This window comes from Ursus arctos, unplaced genomic scaffold, assembly GCF_023065955.2.
Source record: "Ursus arctos isolate Adak ecotype North America unplaced genomic scaffold, UrsArc2.0 scaffold_1, whole genome shotgun sequence".
NCBI lineage: Eukaryota > Metazoa > Chordata > Mammalia > Carnivora > Ursidae > Ursus > Ursus arctos.
The window spans coordinates 65,683,508-65,704,087 of record NW_026622763.1 but is presented as its reverse complement, the minus strand read 5'-3'; the positions used below and the strand labels follow the sequence as shown (position 1 = coordinate 65,704,087).

The 20,580-nt window shown below is 34.0% G+C and overlaps 1 non-coding gene across 1 annotated transcript; it reads left to right on the top strand.

The window, feature by feature from the left end:
* The first annotated feature begins 3,828 nt into the window (after positions 1-3,828).
* LOC113250956 (U6 spliceosomal RNA) lies at positions 3,829-3,933 on the top strand. Its single transcript, XR_003314279.1, has one exon. It is a non-coding gene; the product is annotated as a U6 spliceosomal RNA (small nuclear RNA).
* The last annotated feature ends 16,647 nt before the right edge of the window (positions 3,934-20,580 follow it).

Genomic DNA, 20,580 nt, shown 5'->3' with positions numbered 1-20,580 from the left:
AAATGAAGTATGTGAAAAAAAAGTTGTCAGTTAAGTTCAGGTTTTTCCTTATATTTATTCACAGTCATATCTTTATGAAGAACATGGACACATTGCATTTAATATAATGTATATATTTACTTATTTTTTCAAAATATAACTTATTTATGTACCTCATATGCTATTGCAGGGCAAAAAAATATAACAGCTTATACATAAACTTATTAAAGCTTGCATCGTTTACTTTTATTTTCTTTCCTTTTCTTCTGAATTATGGTATGATTTCTGAGAAAGAATTGGAAAAGAACACATCCTGCTCGTACTTGGAATAGATGAATTTTCAGAGATTTCCCTATGAAATTTTATATTATTGTGTTCTCGTTTTGATAAGAAGCACACACCCACGTGCACACATATGTATAGTGTGGATAATACAACAACAATTTTATAATTGAGTAGTGCCAAACAATAGTGTCTGTATTTATGTTTGTACTTACAGCTTTTTGTTGCCAAATAAAACCGTAATAATTGAGTTTAGAACAGTGGAAAAGGCAGAAGTCAAATTATTAATTAATATATAAATGTTGAATTTTCTCCAAGTTCAAATGCTGTCATGGCTTGATTTGTAAATCACAGTTTCACAGTAGTTTGAAAAGACAAGCACAGTAGGAAAGCTTGAGGGGAGAATTAAATAGAAGACATAAGGAGGAGAGAGTAGCACTTTCTTCAGTATACCCTCTCATGTAATTTTGACATTTGAAAGCATGTAACATTCTACCTATTTTTAAATATAAATTAAGATAAATGGTAACTCAAAAACTGAAAGGATACTGAAACAAGTGTCCTAATTGTAATTCCATTGACTACCATAAACACGCTATAGGGAAAGTAAGTGAAATAACAAACTAATCAAAGTAATTTATGAACACAGTATTTATATACCCTTAATCTTGAACAAAGTAGCGTGTGAAGAATCACAGACAAATCCTGAAGTATTTTTAATAGGTTTGTTGATTGCACTAGTGTAGGCAAAACATTCTGAAACTATTTTAGATGCATTAAATAGTTGAATAAATGGGTACATTTATTGATTTTGGGAACCAGAGGTTTCACTATGGAAAAACAATAGATATTGAATGGGGAAAAGGCAAATATAAGCCCAATAGGGATAGATTGGAATTGGATGTACTAGTGTGAACTTATGTTTTCTTAAATACGTTTATGAGTGTGCATGTGTATGTATGTTTATGTATACATGTACATATGTATGTGGGTATCTATAGTTTAGATAAGTTTATGTGTATGCATGCATATATATGCATATTTTTTTAGTTCTGTCCAAGGAAAGATCAAGAAGAAATGACACCCCAGTAGCAATGAACCCCCTCGTGCCCATAACTTCGTCTCTGTCACCACTCTTCCCTGAAATGAACAAAGGCACCTTGGAGAATCTGACACCAGGGCTGCACGCAGTAAGTACAAGATGGTTCTGGTGCTTCTTGTTATGCCGGAAAATAAGAAAGTAATAAGAAAAAGAGTGATGGGAGCTTGTCGTAAGGATACGACCACCAGTTTGAAGGGGAACTTACTGGCCAAACCTGGGACAATTTTAGCACCAAAATAATTATACACCTTAATGAATTATAATCCATTGAATGAATGAGTGGGAATTCATGAGTCCATATGATAATAAATGGAGAAATGAATAATTAAAGGAGATCTCTTCCTTACAGTAAATACAGATGACTAACTGATCAATGTGGAGGAAATGTTACAGTTGGGAAATAATCATTTGATAAACAGTATGTTATACACAGAATTAGGCAAAATAATGAATGTATGACAAATTTAAAAATAATTTTTTATTAGGAGTAGGATATTTGCATTGTCTTATAGTGTCTCCCCACAGACTAATTATTAATTTCAAGGGAGAAAGACTCATAATTATACAGTGAAGATTTCAGCACTATTTTAATGAGTCGATCAAAATTGACATCCCCAATGAAGGATAGATGGATATGATATGTCTTTAGATGTGATAACTTAGAAAGACACAGCACAACTATGCAGTATCCTAGCTGAGAATAGATAACAACTACCTACTCATGAGGAAACATCAGATAAACATAAGAGAGGAACATGTGACTTAAAAAGGGGTCTTTACTCTTCAAAATGTCAATGGCATGTTCAAGATCAAAGGAAACTAAGGAGAGATGGCAGATAGCACAATATCTGGCCTTAGGCTGGATACTCTAATAGAGGGGGGAAATGGTGTGAAAGACATTACTAGAACAACTGACAAAATTGGAGTACTGATGCAAAATAGATAGGATAGATATAAGAATTATCTCAATGTAAATTTACAAAATTGGTAATTGTACTGTGATTACATAAGAGAACATCTTTTTGTTTTCATATTCGGGGCAAAGGTCTATGTAATTTATTCTTACATGGCTATGTGTATATATAACTTTCTCCCTGGCTCTCACCACTTCTATTTATCATTGTACAAGAGGTTCTAGATAGGTCAGTAAGGCAAGAAAAATAAATGAAAGACATCCAGATTGGAAAATAAAAAAGTGGAACTACTAAGTAAGGTTAACACATTGCAGAATAGCAGGTGAACATACTAAAATTAATTTTATTGTGTATACTTGCAACATAAAATTGGAAATTGAAGTTTAAAGAAATACCATTTACAATAGCATTAAAAGACAAAATACTTAACAAATCTGAAAAATATGTTCAAGTCCCATACACTGAATATTTTAAAACTCTAATGAAAGATTTTAAAAGAAATTTAAATAAGTGGAGATATATACCTCATTTATGAAATGGAATGCAAAATTATATTAAGATGTCAAATTGGACTATAAATTTTATGCAGTCTCAGTCAAAATCCTAATAGGATTTCTTTTTTTTTTTTTGTAGAAATTGTCAAGCTCATTCTAAGGTTCATATAGAAATACAAATCACCCGGGGGGGGGGGCACCTAGGTGGCTTGATTTCCACTCAGGTCTTGATCTCAGGGTCATGACGTCGGGGCTGTGAGATTGAACCTCAAGTCAGTCTCCATGTCCAGCCTGAAGCCTGCTTGAGATCCTCCCTCTTCCTCTGCTCCTCCTCCTGCTTGCACATGCATGTGTGCTCTCTCTCTAAAATAAGTAAATAAATCTTAAAAAAAAAAAAAAAAAGAAATACAAATCACCCAGAGTAGACAAAAACAACTTGAAAAAGAAGAATAAATTTGGATGATTAAGACTTACTATAAATTACAGTAGTCAATACAGTGTGATCATGATATAAGGATAAACAAATAGACGGACGGAACATAATAGAAATTACAGAAGTAGACATACACATATATGGTCAATTGATATCCAAAAAAGATGCAAAATCAATTCCATGGAGACAAAATAGAATTCTTACATTATGCTGGAATAATTGAGTGTCCATTTATTTTTAAAAAAAAATCTTGATCCATAATTTTCTCCATATACAAAAATAAACTCAGGATAATTCATAGACCTAAACAAAGCACCAAAAACCATAAAACCACTAGAAGAAAATGTGAGAGAAAATCTTTTTGATTTTGGGTAAAATTTTCTTAGATATAACAACAAAATCACAACATACATCAAAGAAGTAGTTGATATATGGAACATCAACAAAATTAAGCACTTTGGCTCTTTGAACAACAACATTAAAGAAATGAAAAGAGAAACCAAATATGGGGAGAAAATATTTGCAAACCACACATCTAGTACAGAACGTGTATTCAGAACACATAAAGAACTCTCAAAACTGAATAATGAAACAACAAACAATCCAATTAAAGAAAAAAAAAGTGTTTGCTTTGGCGGGGCATGTAGTAAAATTGGAACAATACAGAGTAGATTAGCGTGGTTCCTGCAGAAGGATGACACACAAATTTGTGAAGCATTCCATATTTAAAAAAAAGCAAACAAAAGATTTGAATAAATACTTTATCCAACAATTCGTGTGTGTGTGTGTGTGTGTGTATGGTAAGAAGTACATGAAAAGATGGTCAACATCATTAGTCACTGGAGAAATATAGATTAGAACAATTAGGTAACACTGCACACCTTTTAGTAAGTCTAAAATAGAATATCGATGAGGTGTTAAAATGTTGATGAGGATGTGTAACAACTCAAACCCTCCTACATCTGGCAAAATGCAAAATGATACAAGGGCTTGGAAAAACATTTTTTTGTTCCTCAGGAAGTTAAATATACTTCTACCATATGACCCAGTCATCTCATTTCTAGCTATTCACTCAATAGAAATGAAAGCACGTATCTATTCTTGTTCACGAATGTTATTTGTAATGACTCTAAACTGGAAAGAATCCCTATCTCCAACAACAGGTCAATGGATAACAAATCGTAGAATTTGGTATACAATGGACTACTACTCAGTTATAAAAAGCAATGAACAATGGAGTCAGTCACCAATCTTGATACATATGAAAATGATTATGCTGAGTGAAAGAAACAAAGCCTAAACAAAGTGTGTAATATATGATTCTACTTTTATGAAATACTCTAAAATGCAAATTCATCTATAATGACAGAAAGCAAATAAATGGTTTTCTGGGATGGTGGGGTGGGTAAAGTATGTACAACACCTTTAGGGATATGAAACAATAAACACACAATTGCTTATATGCTAAATTCCCTATTTCCAATATTAAAAAAAAAACAAGGTTGCATGCAATTAACTAAGTAAAGTCCCCTCATAATGCATAAAAGAAAATATTTCAATAAGACAAAATTTTAAAGAAGAGAACTATAGATTTGAAGGTTTCTTTACAAATCAGTCATTATTAAAGAATTACTTATTCCCTCGAAACTGTTGCTGAGACACACCATTTTAAAAATATGGACATTTCATATCTTTTTTTCTCCAAAAAAAGAAAATGCTACGTGTAATGGGAATATGGCCTTAGGAAAAGAGGCAGATGGTTTTAATTGCTGGGAAAGTTCATGGAAATGTATTAGTAATCACGTGTTTCATATAGAAAATTTCCTCCTTAAGATGCTCAATTTCACCAATATGTGAAGAATAACTCTGTGGCGGGCAGCAAAACAACCCATCAAAGACGTTATAGTCTAATTCCTAGAACCTGTGAATAAGTTAAATTCCAATGCAAAAGAAATTGAAGAAGCAGATGGAATTCAGGTGGCTAATCAGTGGGTTTTAAAACAGTGCGATTATCCTGGGTTATCTGAATGCGCCCACGGTTGGTAATCACAAGGTTTTTTAAGTGTGAGGGAGAAGTGTTAGTGTCAGAATAATATGATGTAAAGAAGATTCAACCAGCCATCGCTGACTTTGAAAATGGAAGGAAGCCACAAATCAAGTAATGTGGCGGCCTCCAGAAGCCAGAAAGGGCAAAGAAAAACTCTCCTCTAGAGCCTCCAGAAAAGAATGTATCCCTGCCAACACCTTGATTTTGGCTTGTGAGACTCGTTTTGGACTCCTGACCTCCAGAATTGTAAGATAACAAATCTAGGTGGTTTTAAGCCCCTAGGTGTGTAGCACTTGTCACAGCAGCAATAGACAATTATGCAATCTTTATGTTTTGAATTAGTATTAAAGACTATGGCTCTGCCTTCCAGGAAATTACCATCCTGGGCTTTATGTTACACAAATCAAGGTATGGAAAGGCAGTTTTCCTCCAGTTGCATAATAAACTAAATATCCTCTGTGAAGTATCTGTTGAGATTCAGCTAGTTACCTCAAATTAAATTTATGAGCTAAGAAAAAGAGGGGACAAAAGAGACAAGTAGTCAATATTACTTAAAAAAAATCCTTTAATTTGTTAAACAGGAGAGTTGTACCTTATGCTTTTCCCTAATAGTTTTGATGGATTTTGTCAACAGGTGCTTAGTGAAGGTGGAAAAAAGTCTTGGATTTTAATGAAAATAAATCTTGCTGTCACCTCCCAAATGGGCTGAGATCTGCTACTGTGGTAAGTGCAATTTGTTTAAGAACTTCCATACATGCTTCCCTTGCCAAATATAACATTTATTATTATTATTATTGTTTTTATTATTGCTACCACTACTATCACCACTAATGTTTTAATGCCTCAATTACCTATAGAAAACTATAACTATTTTCCTTTGCAGATTTTGTATATCAAAATAGAGTACCATTCAAATTTATAAAATTCTCCAATTATTTTATTAAAAACTACGTGGTTTATTTTGGCACAGTGTCTATATTTTTGAAACATTCTAAAAAACCACAGCAAGAGAAAGAAAACTATACAAGGCCCTCCCCACCCACTCATCATCACCACCAAAGACTGAGTTTTTAACTGACACTCTGAATGGAAATATATTAACTTCTCATTCTTTTATCCAGAAGTCATGTCTAACACTGCCAACGTGTAATACGTGTTCTGACCACCCTATTCTTGACCTCATATGACACCTGTCCTCAAATGAAATGGAAGCGTTTATACGGGAACCAGAAATGGTGTGTGTCATTAGGATATGACGGCCAAAGAGGGTTTTTTTGAAAAATATTGTTTATTCCAAAAAAGCATGCCCTTCACTTTTGTAGAATTGTCTCTTGACCTTTTTCCACTAAAAAATTTACCAATCACTAAAAAAAGGGTAGTTATATAATATGATAGAAGCGCTAAATATCGCTACAATGGCAATCACATTATGGCAGTGATATGTAACTGTATCAAATTACATCTTGTACACCTTAGATTTACACAATGTTACATATAAAGTATACATATTCAGTAATTCTTTAATGTAACAGATAGGACACAATTATATTGTCTTCATACTCATTGGATATTTTATATATGGATCAATGTTCAGACGCATCCAAAGAAACCAATAATTTACCAATTCCTCATGAGATTTAACCTTCAAACAATTCCTTTCCTAAAGAAATATAGCTTAAAAGTTTGGAATTTACTTTGTACAGAAAACCAGTTGGTCTAGGCAAACTAGTCCTGGTAATTACTTTTTATTACACTTTTTCTTTTTTGTTTTTAAAGATTTTATTTATTTATTTATTTGTCAGGGGGGGAGAGAGAGAGAGCAAACAACCAGGGGAGCAGCAGGCAGTGGGAGCAGAAGGCTCCCCACTGAGGAAGGAGCCCAATATGGAACTCGATCCCAGTGTCCTGGGATCATGAGCTGAGCCAAAGGCAGATGCTTAACTGAGCCACCAAGGCGCCCCTAATTTTTATTACACTTTTCAAGGAGGATGAGAATTTGAGAACATTTATGTATTTTCTCTTGATTTGATAATTATATCCAGTGTTCAAAGCCTCTCATTACCATTCTCTTATCCTTCATTATCATATTTACTTGATCGAAATATCAGCGTAACAAGATTTTAATGAGTTTGGCTAAAGTTTCTCATTCTATTCTGACCAACATAGTCATATTGAATTATATATATATAAAGTCACATTTAGTACCTTCTACATGTTGTAGCTTCCATGAGATATCAAGAAGTCTAAGATAAAATCAGATAGGAGAAAAACAGACTCCGTGTAGCTATACTAATGAATATGAGAATAAATTAAATGAAATTATCCAAAAACTTAAAAAAAAAAGGTATGGTATCAGAGGTTGAGATCTATGTTGAAAAGAAATAATATATATCAAATATCGACCTCTTTACCTACCTCAATCAGATTCTTTTCCATGTCAATAAAATATATTCCTTTTTTTTTCTTTTCTAGCTCTAATTTCATTTTAGTGCTAGCTAGCCTCATATCTTGAAGTTTTCCATAAGTAAAGGGAAAGATTAAAAGAAAGAGTTAACTTTAATTGGGGTATATTTCTGCAATTTTCAACCAATGAAAGATAATTCCGTTCAAAGTTAGAAAGGAAAATATAATAATCAAGTAACTGGCAGTTGTCCACAGGAAAAGATTGTTCATGAGCCGGCAGGACTGGAACACTTAAGAGAGATGGAAGTGTGGGTGGAAAGTCACTGCCTACATTAAATAAAGTGGGTTTTGGCACTGCTTTCGACTTGATGTCGAATTCTCTGTCTGAACACTTTTGTCTTCCCAGACAGTCGGTCTCACTGAGGGTAGCAGAGTGAAGGTGGGGGCAGGGAAACCAGTTGCAGCAATGTCCTTTGGTCTTGCCAGCTCCCTGGAGGGGATTGTTAGAGGCCCAGCTGAGTCTCATCACAGTCATGGAAAAAAGCCCTCAGTGAATGGTCTGATCCTGGGAACATATTCCCGAGAGAATAAAAAATGGCTTCTACATTCACACACTTAACTTTGTCATGTGTATTTTGTGTTAGGGCACTTTACAGCTCTACGAATTCATACTTTTTTGGTCATATTTTATCAAAATCAATATGCACTCCACTTAATGTTGAAATAATATTGAAAAAATACTGTTAACAAATAGGTATTTGTTGATTTCTCATCACTGGAAATTAGTGTGTTAAACACTGAATTTCTTAAACCCAAAAGACATTGGAAACTTTAGGCCTTATCTATGTGTTAAACAACTCCTAAGAAAATGGTTTACTGGATAATACTTAATAATATCTTAGGAAATAGAACTAGGACATACTTCATGAAACATCTGCCTTTATTTTAGAATAAAATGTTATTTCCTTTAACATTTAGTGAAAATTGTAAGTATAATAAGTACCACACTTGCTGCTTATAATGTTTGAGATCCTGCATTATTACCATCTAGTTATATTTGCTTTCACCAACTAGAGCGCCTGAATTTCCCTATTATCATGAATCTTCAGACCCATGGACTTCTCTAAATTTTAATTTTCAAGTTCTAAAATGGAATTTATTGTGATTCTTGCATGATAAGTAAATAAGACATCTTAAAACATGGATTTAAAAGAACCTTAAATGAACACATCATCACATGTATTTTCCTGATATCACATCAAATTGTTGCATTTTACCTTAAAATTGCCTTTTTAAAAGCATAGTAAGAGGAGAAAATAAAAGATGAATAAAAAAAGAGAAAAGGGGAAGAGGGAGAAGAGGGAAAGTATGATTGAACACTGATCGCTTCTAGTGTAGACATGTATAAACCTGTTCATTATTTTTCACATCCCATATCATTTTCTCCGAGCTTTCCAAACCAAATAATGGAGATAATTTGCACTAACTCCAAATGGCACCACTTTTACATATTCTCCAAAACTATCATGCTGTGAGTTGTGTACAATTATGTATTTAGAGGTTGGGGTTGGTGAGTGGAGATTAAGGCTCTCTGGAGACTGAATAGCCACAGAAAAAGAAAGTAGAAGAGTTCAAAAAACAAACTTCACAAGGTTGCCTTTATCTGGATTTGTATATCTTATTCTTTTCATACGCTTATTATGACTACTGCATTTTAGAAGGGTATAGAAACTTGACTAAAATTATGAATTTTTTCCTAAGAACTTCATGCAGAATCAACATTTTTATTTATCTACAAAGTTGTTGAGTTTTAGTCCACCCCAGTGTCAAGTGCTGTTATGTAATTTATCTTGTGCAATAATCAAGATAGATTACCTTATGCTGCAAAACAAAGAATCCCCACATCTTAGTGGCTTAAAATAGCAGAGATCTATTTCTTCTTCATGGTAAGTGTATAATCCAGGTTGGCAAAGGGCGACCTGCTCACTGGAGTTGCTCGGGAGACCACCTTGATTGAAGCTCTGTTGCTATCTAAACATGAGGCTTTGAGTTTAGGTTTGGTAGGATCAAAGAACATGGAGAACTGAATTTCTTAAGCGCTTCTGCTCAGGTGTGACACTTCACTATCATTCACATTTCATTGGCTAAAGCAAATCTTTTAGCTGTGTATAACTTACAGAATGAGTGTTCCTGGAAGGCAAGGAGAATCAGAAATCTCTGGAAACAATCTTAATATTTATCACAGTTTGCTTTGCAGATTATCAAATATTCTGTTCACTCTCCTTCCCACACATAGAACACACCCATCACCACCTAAAAGAGACAACACAAAAGTCCATTCCAGTCATGGTGTGGAATTTAGAATCCAGGATCTCTGAGTAATGCGCATTGGTTTATTCATCAGGTCTTAATGTGGCTTCCCTTGATCTGGAGAATAGGGAGCTAAAATCAGTGAAAATGTGCTACCGTCCCTCCCAACCAGATAGACATACAATATCCAATGGTGGGAAAGGAAAACAATAAACACTCCCATTCCTAAAGAGGAAGAACGGGGAACTTTCTATAAACTCTGGTTCACAGCAATTCTAAAATTCCAATGGGAAGATATTATGAAGTTCCCTACCCTGGGGGTATGGAATATTCCTTGGTTGTGTGCTGATTGTATTCACTGGGAGGAACTCCTTTGTTCGTTGTTTTTCAAGTCACTAGCTACCCCCTCTGGGAGAGTATTCCTTTTCCAATATATTTCTGGGCCACATCTTAAGTGGTCACTGGGGAATATGTACTTGCTTTCTTAATACATTTTCTGCCTATATAAGGTGGGGAGCCCAAAGATCATTTAAAGTCTGGAGGAGGAGAGGAACAGACTCCTCAGATACTCAGTAAGATTCTGATCTATGTGCTTTTAGTCAGCTCCTTGGGCTAGTAACCAGATCAACCCTATTTGTTGAGATATAGTTCCCAGAACTGCTACATTTCTTTGTTTTCTCTTCCACATTTTTTTTTCTCTCTTTCTCTCTCTCTCTCTCCTTAGTGTCAGTTACTTTGATACCTTAGGATCTAATAATAATGAATTTTTTTCTAGTTGAAAGGACTTAAGAGTTTTCCCCCATAATTTGCTCCTTGCCCAAATGTAATTCAATGCGTTGAAAGGTTTTTAGTGGATTTTGGTTCCACAAAATATTTCTCAATGAAAGATAAGACTTTCATTGTTTGGGATGAAAAAGTAATGTCTGGACTCATTCTATTTCCTTTCCCCTCTGCTTTGGAAACTGGCTAGTTCTTTCCTGAGTTCATTTGTTTCTTGTCAAACTGTCCAGTGGTTACCAAAACACATAACCAACATTTTGCTTTCCAATGTATTCTTTTAGAGCTACAAATGCATTGGGAACATGATCTGCTGTTCATGTTATTATAGGCCTTAGCAAATGGTTCACCATGCTGTAAAGCACCAATCTCTCTTTTCAGTTTCCAGTATGATGCCCTACCACCAGCTATTAGATCCCAATGACGGGATGACAGTAACGCATGTTTTAGGTTTTTGTTAAGGAATCAGCATGCTTTAGGTACGATTTTCATATTCATCAAGACAGTCAATTGGTAACAACCCCAAACTTCAAATATTTAGAGTAACAAAAGCACAAGGCAGTTGCTTTCCTATTTACCAACAATTAACAATTAGAATGTGAAATTAAAAAAAAAAAAGATAGCACTTATAATAGCACCAAAAAGAAAGATGAAATAATTAGTTTTAAATCTACAAAATATGTACTGAATCTGTATGTGGAATATTGTAAATTATTGTTGAAAGGAATGAAATAATATCCAAATAAATAAGAAAGATATTTTCATGGCTTGGAAAATGAAATACTGTTAGGATGTCAGTTCTCCCTAGCCTCATCTATGGATTAAACATAATCCCAATTAAAATCCCCACAAGTATTTTTGGAGCTATGAAAAAATTATTTTAAAATGTATATGGAAAGGTAAAGGGCCTAGAATAGCCAACACAATTCTGAAAAACAAGAGTAAAGTCAGAATACTCTCAATATTACATTTCAAGATTTATTATAAAGCTACTGGAATCAGAACAGTCTGGTATTGAGAAAAAATGGAACCCAGATTAATGATACAGAATAGAGAGCCAAAAAGTAGACCCACACAGATACAGTTAATTGATTTTTGACAAAAATGCAAAGGTGATTCCATGCAGATAAGATAGTCTTTTCAACAAATGGGGTTGAAATAATTAGATACCCTTATGCAAAAACATGAACTCACACACACAGATTTCACACCTTATACAAAATCAATTCAAAATGGACCAAAGATAAATGTAAATTACAATGCTCTAGAACTTCTAGGAGGAAACCTGTCTGCACGACCTTGTGTTTGGTTATGACTTTTTAGATACAACACCAAAAGTACCATCCATGGAAGGAAAACAAATGTACTTCATTAAAACTAAGAACGTTTGCTCTGTGAGAGATGCCAAAAGAATGAACAGACAAGCCACAGACTGGAGAAAATATTTGCAATTCACATATTTGATAAAAGACTTTTATACAGGATATACAAGGAACTCAAAACAGCACGGGCTTTTTTTTTTTTTTGCTGATGGCTACATGTGGTTGCAGATCAGTAGGGGTTTTGCTCCTCATGGTCATGGTCACTCAGGGAATCAAACTGATAGAAGCTCAGCTGTCATATTAACAGGAGGCTTTAAGGTTACCTTTGTCCGCTGAAGAGATTATGGAGAATTGGAGAACTATTAACCTGTTCTCACTAGTAGTTGGCATGCCACCTCTGATCACCTTTCCTGGGCTAAACAAAATAATAAGACCTAAGATGTGCTCTCAGAAGAGAATTTCTCTGTAAAACACCAGAAATCTTAATGAGCACTGATAAGTATTTCGTATCATGTTACTCACATATGCCCAGCCAGATGAGAGACCATTTAGATGATATTTACTAACATTGCATATTTAAATCAAATTCCCCACCCTCACAAAAATGGTCATGTTGCAATAAAAATCGTGGCATATTAAAAAAAAATAACATTGCATATACAAAATTAGAGATTTCATGGTATAGAAACCTAGTTACTTCCCATCCTTGCAGGAGATTAAAAGTCTAAAGCATTAAACTATTCAACTTTTATTTTAGATGTTGGATTGTATTTAATCCTTAGGTATCTATCTTAGAAAATTGTGAGATCTTTGGGAAGACAGAGAAAGATAAAAGAAAATAAATATGCCTTTTGAAAGTGACTGTATACCGCCAAGATCGTTAGAGACAAAATTACTTTAGGGGAGTGTTTAATAGATCCATGTAAACCCCAGCGGTTTCTTCTAAAGTTGCTGAATTTTTTCATTCATTTAGATCTCTAAAGTGAACTTAAAAACAGTGAAAAAATGAGAAGGCCACATGAGGGGTTCCTGAGTCAGAGGAAAACCATCACTTTCAACTGAGTTGTAGAAGTTTTTATGTTGAAAGAACATCCCTTTGAGAAATGCAAATGAGTTATTCAAATTTTACTCCCATACATAGATTAACACTAAAAAATAACTTACTATCAAAACCCACTATCATTTAAATAGGTCAGACCTCTAAGTTTTTATGCAAGCTTTAGTGGTCTTACTTCCTTGGGATTTTTCCAACCTTCGTTAAATTCAGTATAGGAGTTTAATTAATTAATTAGCTAATTAATTAAACTTTTTTCTTTCAGTGGAGAGTGTAAACCTATCATTGGAATAAGAAACATCAAAAAATGGAGTGATCGAGAAGTATGCTTCCCCAGCTCCATGAACTTGACTAATGAAAGAAGTGCAAGTTTGGGGTGCCTGGGTGGCTCAGTAGGTTAAGCATCTGACCTTTGATTTCAGCCCAGGTCTTGATCTTAGGTTTGTGAGTTCAAGCCCCATATTGGCTCCACCCAGTGTGGAGCTACTTAAAAGAAAGAGAGAGAGAGAAGGAAAGAGGAAGAAGAAAGAAAGAAAGAGAGAAAGAAAGAAAGAAAGAAAGAAAGAAAGAAAGAAAGAAAGAAAGAAAGGAGCTACTTAAAAGAGAGAGAAGGAAAGAGAAAGAAAGAAAGAAAGAAAGAAAGAAAGAAAGAAAGAAAGAAAGAAAGAAAGAGTGAGTTCAATGATATTAGTAGCTAAGCATAAATTCAGGGGGAAAAAATTACTAATTACTAATCAACTTAATGTTTCTTTTTCCACTTCAGTACAATCAAGAATCATAGGCAAACACCACATGAAGTACTGTTTTAGTTTTTTGTTGTTGTTGCTGTTTTTTTACAATAATCAGCTTTTAAATTTTGCTTTCATGGTTAGTACTATCACAAATTGTTGGCCTGAAAAGAACAAACTGACAAGAAGTTTCTATAGAGCTCAGTTTTAAAAAATAGATGAAAGTAACCCCAGCTAAATTCTGAAAAGAGTATTCAAGTTTGTGGTCTCAGTGATAAACTGTGGGAAGTAGGAATAAATGACAGCTCAGAGTTATAAACTATATGCTCTTTGAAATAAATGGCATATTGATTATTGCCTTAAACATTTCAAGGTTTAAAAAGGCTCACAAGCAAATTTACCCACAAAAAATTGTTGTTTATTAATCTTTCAAATGAATTTTCAAAAAAAATGAATATTCTTTTTAGTTCACCAAGTTTGAGTTTGGCCCAATCCATATTTGATTGTTGCCATTTCCTTTCCCATTAACTAAAAGTAATAACACAAATGACCTCATCCACATCTCACAAATGCATATGCATATGTTTCTCTATAACCAATTTTCCTGATACACACAAAAGAAAAGAAAGCACAGGCTAGAAAAATTAGGTAGAGTGATAAAAAGTACATACTAGCTTTCTTGTTTTCCAATTCTTCTTTTAGCTGCATGACTTTGGGCAAGTCATTTAACCAGTTTTGCCTTAGATCTTTAAACTCTAAAATGGAAAAAACAAGAGAATCTACCTCAAAGGGTTTTTGTGAGAATTCCATGACTTAATATATATAAAGAACGAATCCTGGCATATAGTTAAGTAAAGGTTGGATAAGTGTTAATCATTTTTATCAAGTGCATTGTCTGGTATTCATGAAATTGTGATGACCAGTTTCTTTTCATCTTTCTATCCAGATTTCCTTCATATTGACCACTTAGCCTGGTACAAGTCAACTTCTAAAACACTTTATGAATGCTTTTCTCCAGGTCTTGATATTATCTCAGCTGGTATTTTTCATTTTCATCATTGTCATCCTGTTACTCAAACCATTATCCTCTTCTGCAGGGGATTTCTTTTTTTTTTTTTTTTTTTTTTTTAAATGATTTTTTATTATATTATGTTAGTCACCATACAGTACATCCCCGGTTTCCGATGTAAGGCTCGATGATTCATTAGTTGTGTATAACACCCAGTGCACCATGCAATACGTGCCCTCCTTACTACCCATCACCGGTCTATCCTGCAGGGGATTTCTTAACTCCTCTACATATATCCAAGAATTACTTGTCATCTAAAGGCAAGATCAATTTTACAGGTTGTTGTCAGCTATTTTAGAAAGAGATGATATCCCCCTTTTGAGTTTTTGTGATATTTAATATGTTCTTAAAATTTAGAACTGTCTAAATCATCTGTCACTGTTGGCTCATTAGCACCAGAATGGCCATCTTAATATAAGCTATGTCGAAATCAAAATTCATGTGTGTTGACAGATATTTTTTGAAGGATTGAGGGACACAATTTAATTTCATTCTCCACTCAGTTCTGATTATCTGATGGTTTCAAATTAACTTTGCCTTTGTTTCTTTCTCGTTTACTTCTACAGATGTTTGGTTATAGTATAGCTATAGTAATGTTCAAGAACATTTTTTTTTTTTTAGTAAATTATTCTATGGGAAGACCAGTTGCAATGTTATTTCTCAATTGCAGAGACTGTTCTTTTGTACTTAGGCCTCCTGCCCATTAAATACGGTTTCCTTTTGTCTCGATAGGAGGAGATAAGGCAAATTTTTACCTTTTTAGTTTGTACATCAGAAAGACAAAGAGAGATAGAAGGTTATGAGGTTTCTGCTGGAGCTGATGATCATTAGGTAAAGTCTGTTCTGGGAGATTGCTCCCTCTCCTGCCTGCATGGACAGCCACGTTATAGAGTTCGAGACTTCTTCCCTCTCTTGCTTCAGCAACCCAGTGGCATCTTTAGGCTGGCTTCTGGCCTTAAACATGGGATGGTGGGATAAAGTGAACTAATCCAACCAGATTCCCCCTTGTAAAATCTGAATCAGATGCATGAAAATGATTTACCAATTAGAAAAAAGGCAGAACTTGAAAAATTACAATATATAGTGAATATAGTAAATACATAGCATTTATATAACTGAGCTAAAATTATGATAAATCAAAGGAAATTTCTTGTGAGAAATACATTAAGAGAAAATCCCTTTGGCTCATGAGAAAAACAAGATGAATGGTAAGATTCTCTGAGTGTGTACCACCACTCTGGGTCTCACTGCAGTCCCTCCCTGTTACCTCTGACAACTTCAAGAAGTTTAGGTATTTTTATTTTTTTTAACAGCAGCATGTATGAATTTTTAAATAAGGGCTAATATCCCTAGGTAGGAGCAGTGGATGATATGCATGAATTATGCTAATTTTCATTATCTGGAGGAATTGAGGACTAAGAACAAATTTCCTAATGGTGAATTATTTAGCACTGGAATGCATTGGAAAAGGACTTTCCGGAATGGCTTAGAAATGGAAGAGTTTATCCCTTAGTGAAATAAGTTAGATTTCTATGTTTGCCTGAAGAAAATTTGAATAAATTCTCTACCAAAGCCCTCCCATGAAAAAATATTTGACTTATTTTTGAATGATTGTTTTATGTAGTCTGCATCTGTAACTATTAACTATACATAAAGAAAATTGAGGCCACTCAATTTTGTACTAATACATACTAATACATACAAAAGTATTAGAAATTGTATTAGTTTTCCATTTCTGTGTAACAATGACCACAAATGTAATGACTTGAAACAATGTCCATTTATTGGTTCAGTTTTATTGGAAGTACAGAAGTCTGGTGTGGTGTACCTGTATTCTCTGCTCAGGGTATCACAAGACTGAAATCAAGACATTGCCTGGTTGAGTTCTCCTCTGCAAGCTCAGAGGAGATATTACTTCCAAGTTCATTTTTCTTGTTCCTTGAAGTTGCAGGGCTGAGGTCTTCATTCCTTGCTAGCTATCAGCAGACAGCTGCTCTCAGCTCCTAGAGATCACCCATACATTCTGTGCCAAGTGGCCTCTTCTGCCTTTAAGACAGCAATGGTGTGTGAGGTCTTTCTTGTGTTTTGAATTTCTGACTTCCTCTTTTGTAACAAGACCCAGAAAACTCTTGGCTTTTAAAGGATTCTATTGATTAGAATAGTCACTGAATAATCTTTTTTAGAATTAATTGTGCCATTTAACATAATGTAATAATTGGATAATATCTATTTTATTCACAGTTTAAAAAATTAGGACAGGATATTTTGGGAACCATCGTAGAATTCTGTCTACCACAGTGATTTTTTTTTTAACAGATCTTTAGGTGCAGATAGACTTGTTAACACCTATACAATTAGAATATTAGAATGTGATTTCTACAGTTTTTTTAAGTTGTTCAATATTTAATATTATTAGATCAAGGGAAATGAAATATAATTTAGCCTATATATTACATGTAAAGAAATGAAATACAAATGTAAATAGAGAAATCAAATACATGGTAGTCATTCTAGCAATTTAATCAAGACCACATAGAAAAGATTTCAATTGCTTACTAATGACTTTGAAAAGCACAATAAGATATGTAATTATTTCATTAAACATTTACTCAAGGAAAAATTGTTTGGTGACCTATACAGTATTCACTAGAGACAAAGAATATTAGCTGAAATCTGTACTAAATAGAAAGAAAAAATTAAAAGTGACAACCTGATCAATTTGAATATCATCTAGTGTATGGTACTAGGATAATTACTTTGAGATTGAAGAAGAAAGTTCAAGGAATTCTCAATCTGCATCCCTTTACTGCTAAGGAAACTGTGATTCAGAGAGATTGTGCCTTGCCCAAGAAGGAAAGGTCAGTTGATGGCAGAACTGAGAGGAGAGTCTTTGATCCCAGAACTTTGTTTCTTCTGCTACAACTTGACGTCACTGACATCTATCATTGTCTGTTTTGACGTTGTCTCAAGTGGGTTCCAAACATGAGTGTGCAAATCTGTTCCGTCCCTTCCTCTGCCCTGAAAAGAACTGAAGAAGTAGTCACTGTAATCCAAATGAAAAATTAAGAGTCCATTTTTTAAAAAGTAAATAAAAAGAGCAACTTGACTAATGATGTGCCTGGTTATGACAGCAAGGCATAGCAAAAACACCCTGGACTTGGAGTTAAGAATACAGCCTTGGCTCTGCCACTGACTGGCTTTAGACAAGTTATTGAATTTCTTATAACCTCAGTTTTCTCACTTTAAAAAGTTAAAATAATGTTCTTTGACTCACAGAATTGTTTTGAGATATATGTTAAGGTCCTGAGAAACAAAGTAGAATATTAGATTGGTGTTATTATTGATGCCAAGCAACTAACTCCATGAAAAATGATGAAAGTAGGAAGGAAAGATGGAAGATTGAACATAATGTTGAAGTTCATGGTGAAATTTTCAATGATAGACTTAATTGTATGCTTATTGTGCTAATTCTCAACCATAAAATATTCCATATCATATCTCTACAGATTGGGGGCAGCTAGAATTAATTCTTGCACTTCTCTTTAGTTGGCAAAGAACTTTCTTGGTCAGAATCAACCTTATTCCATGAACTCTGATTTACAGAATATAATAGCCAACACTGTTGAAATCGTTCATGTGGAGGGTGGGCAGGGATTTTGGTATCTGGACTCAGCCTTGAAGAATTTGAGCCAAGAAAAGCCTTTCATCAAGATGTAGGACTCTAGACTTATTTTTCTTGAATAATAGAGCTCTTAAATATAAAACAAAAAGTTCTGATGGCCATCAAAACCTGTTTCATCAAATTGTCAAGGATATGCCCTCAAATGAAAAGTACATTTTAGGAATAATTAATCAGAAAGCTCTTCAAACCAGCTGTAGAATTGTGGGGCTGTGGATAATCAGAGATGATCCACCCCGACCTGGTTACTTCACAGGTGAGAAAACTGAGATGCATAGTTTAATTTATGAATGAAGCTCTCTAAAACCCAGGAAGCTTCTCCAGGTTCAATGTATTTTGTATTACATTATGCAACTTTTCAAGCAAGTATATTTTTATCTTTTCATCCAAAAATATTCTCCAACTGATCGAGATTGAGGAAATGAAATATTAATTTCTTTAACAAATTCTAAGTCTGTTTAAGTTAGTTATCTTCATTATTACCAGTTTTTGAATTAAGCTTAGCTTTTTCTTTTAAAGATGTATCAGTGAAATCACTGCATTCTTCAGATTCCTCTACAAAAGTGTTTTCCAAATTTAATTGTATATTGAAACCAACTTGGGAGCTTTAAGAAATACAGATGCTTGCATCTCACTTCCTGAGATGTTGGTTTGTTTAATCTGGGATGTGATCTGAGTGGGATCTTCTAAAAACAATCCCTAGATGATTCCGTTGTGCAGCCAGATTTGAGAACCACTGCAAGATCTACAAAGTAAGCAGGGTTGGCAGCAAGAATCTAAGCTATGGGTGATATAATTCTGTTATCTTTCTTCTGTACCTTGTGAGTTCTTTTATTAATTGATCAGAACATAAATAGAGAATTGGTACATTTTGTTCCTACTGTTACGAACATTTTTAAAGTGCCTCCTTGATGTCCAAATATTTCCTAAACACTGGTAATATAAATGCATGTAACACATATTCCCTGTCCTTAAGGAAATTCCTGTGATGGTAGGGTCTGATTAAGAAGCGTTCATGTCACTGACAATTTTAAGATGCAAGAGAAATGTTCAGATGAAGCATGCATGGCTGACTTTGCCCGCTGATATCATTCATCAATAATAATAGTTGTTGTGCATGGAACATTTCTATCTACATCCAAATACAGTTCATCTGAGTGCAAGGTATTTTGTGATGAAGAGATAAAGGAAACAGTTCTTGGAAGAGGACAGTTGGTTTTCCAAATTCATTCAAATAACATGGGTGAAGAATAGACACCCTAATTCCTCATTGTGCTGGAAGTGTGTGTGGTTTTGTATGAGTCAATTGGAATTAAAGAACAGTCAATACAGCTCAGGAAAAATACTTCTGCAGATCCCTGAACACACCCTGTTCATTCATGCTCCTCTTTAGCAGCATGAATAGTTCTCTCCAACAACATAACACAGATTCCTGCCAACCTGTGGGGTGGGATCTAGAAGGTATATAAATAGTTATGAGGAACAGAGGACAGTGTTTGCTTTTCTAAATGACTTAGAGTAATTTCAAATAAGAAGCCTCCGCTACTGAAAGGAATTGAAAAAACAACTTCTCTCTTAAGCACAATATCTATTTTATGTTTTATTTTATGTACATATGAAATTAATTTTTAAAAATACTTGAAAAAATGACAAAGCAACTATGAATAAATCAAATATTTAGTTTGTCTATTTGGTGAGTATACTATGAAATACCTAATGTGAACCTCAAATATTTTTGGGTTTAATGATAATCATAATACAAGCTCAATGACTGAAGGTAAAAAATAAATCTCTATGTGATTGGATTTACCAAAATTGATATTAATCTTAGAGAGAGAACTAGATTAAGCTCTCTGAGGTTAGAATTTTTTTTACCACTCGTAGAAACTTCTTCTTTACAAGTGTTTTTTTTCTTTTCATTGAGATATAATTGAATGACATATAACATTATATAAATTTCAGGGGTACAACATACTGCTTTGATACA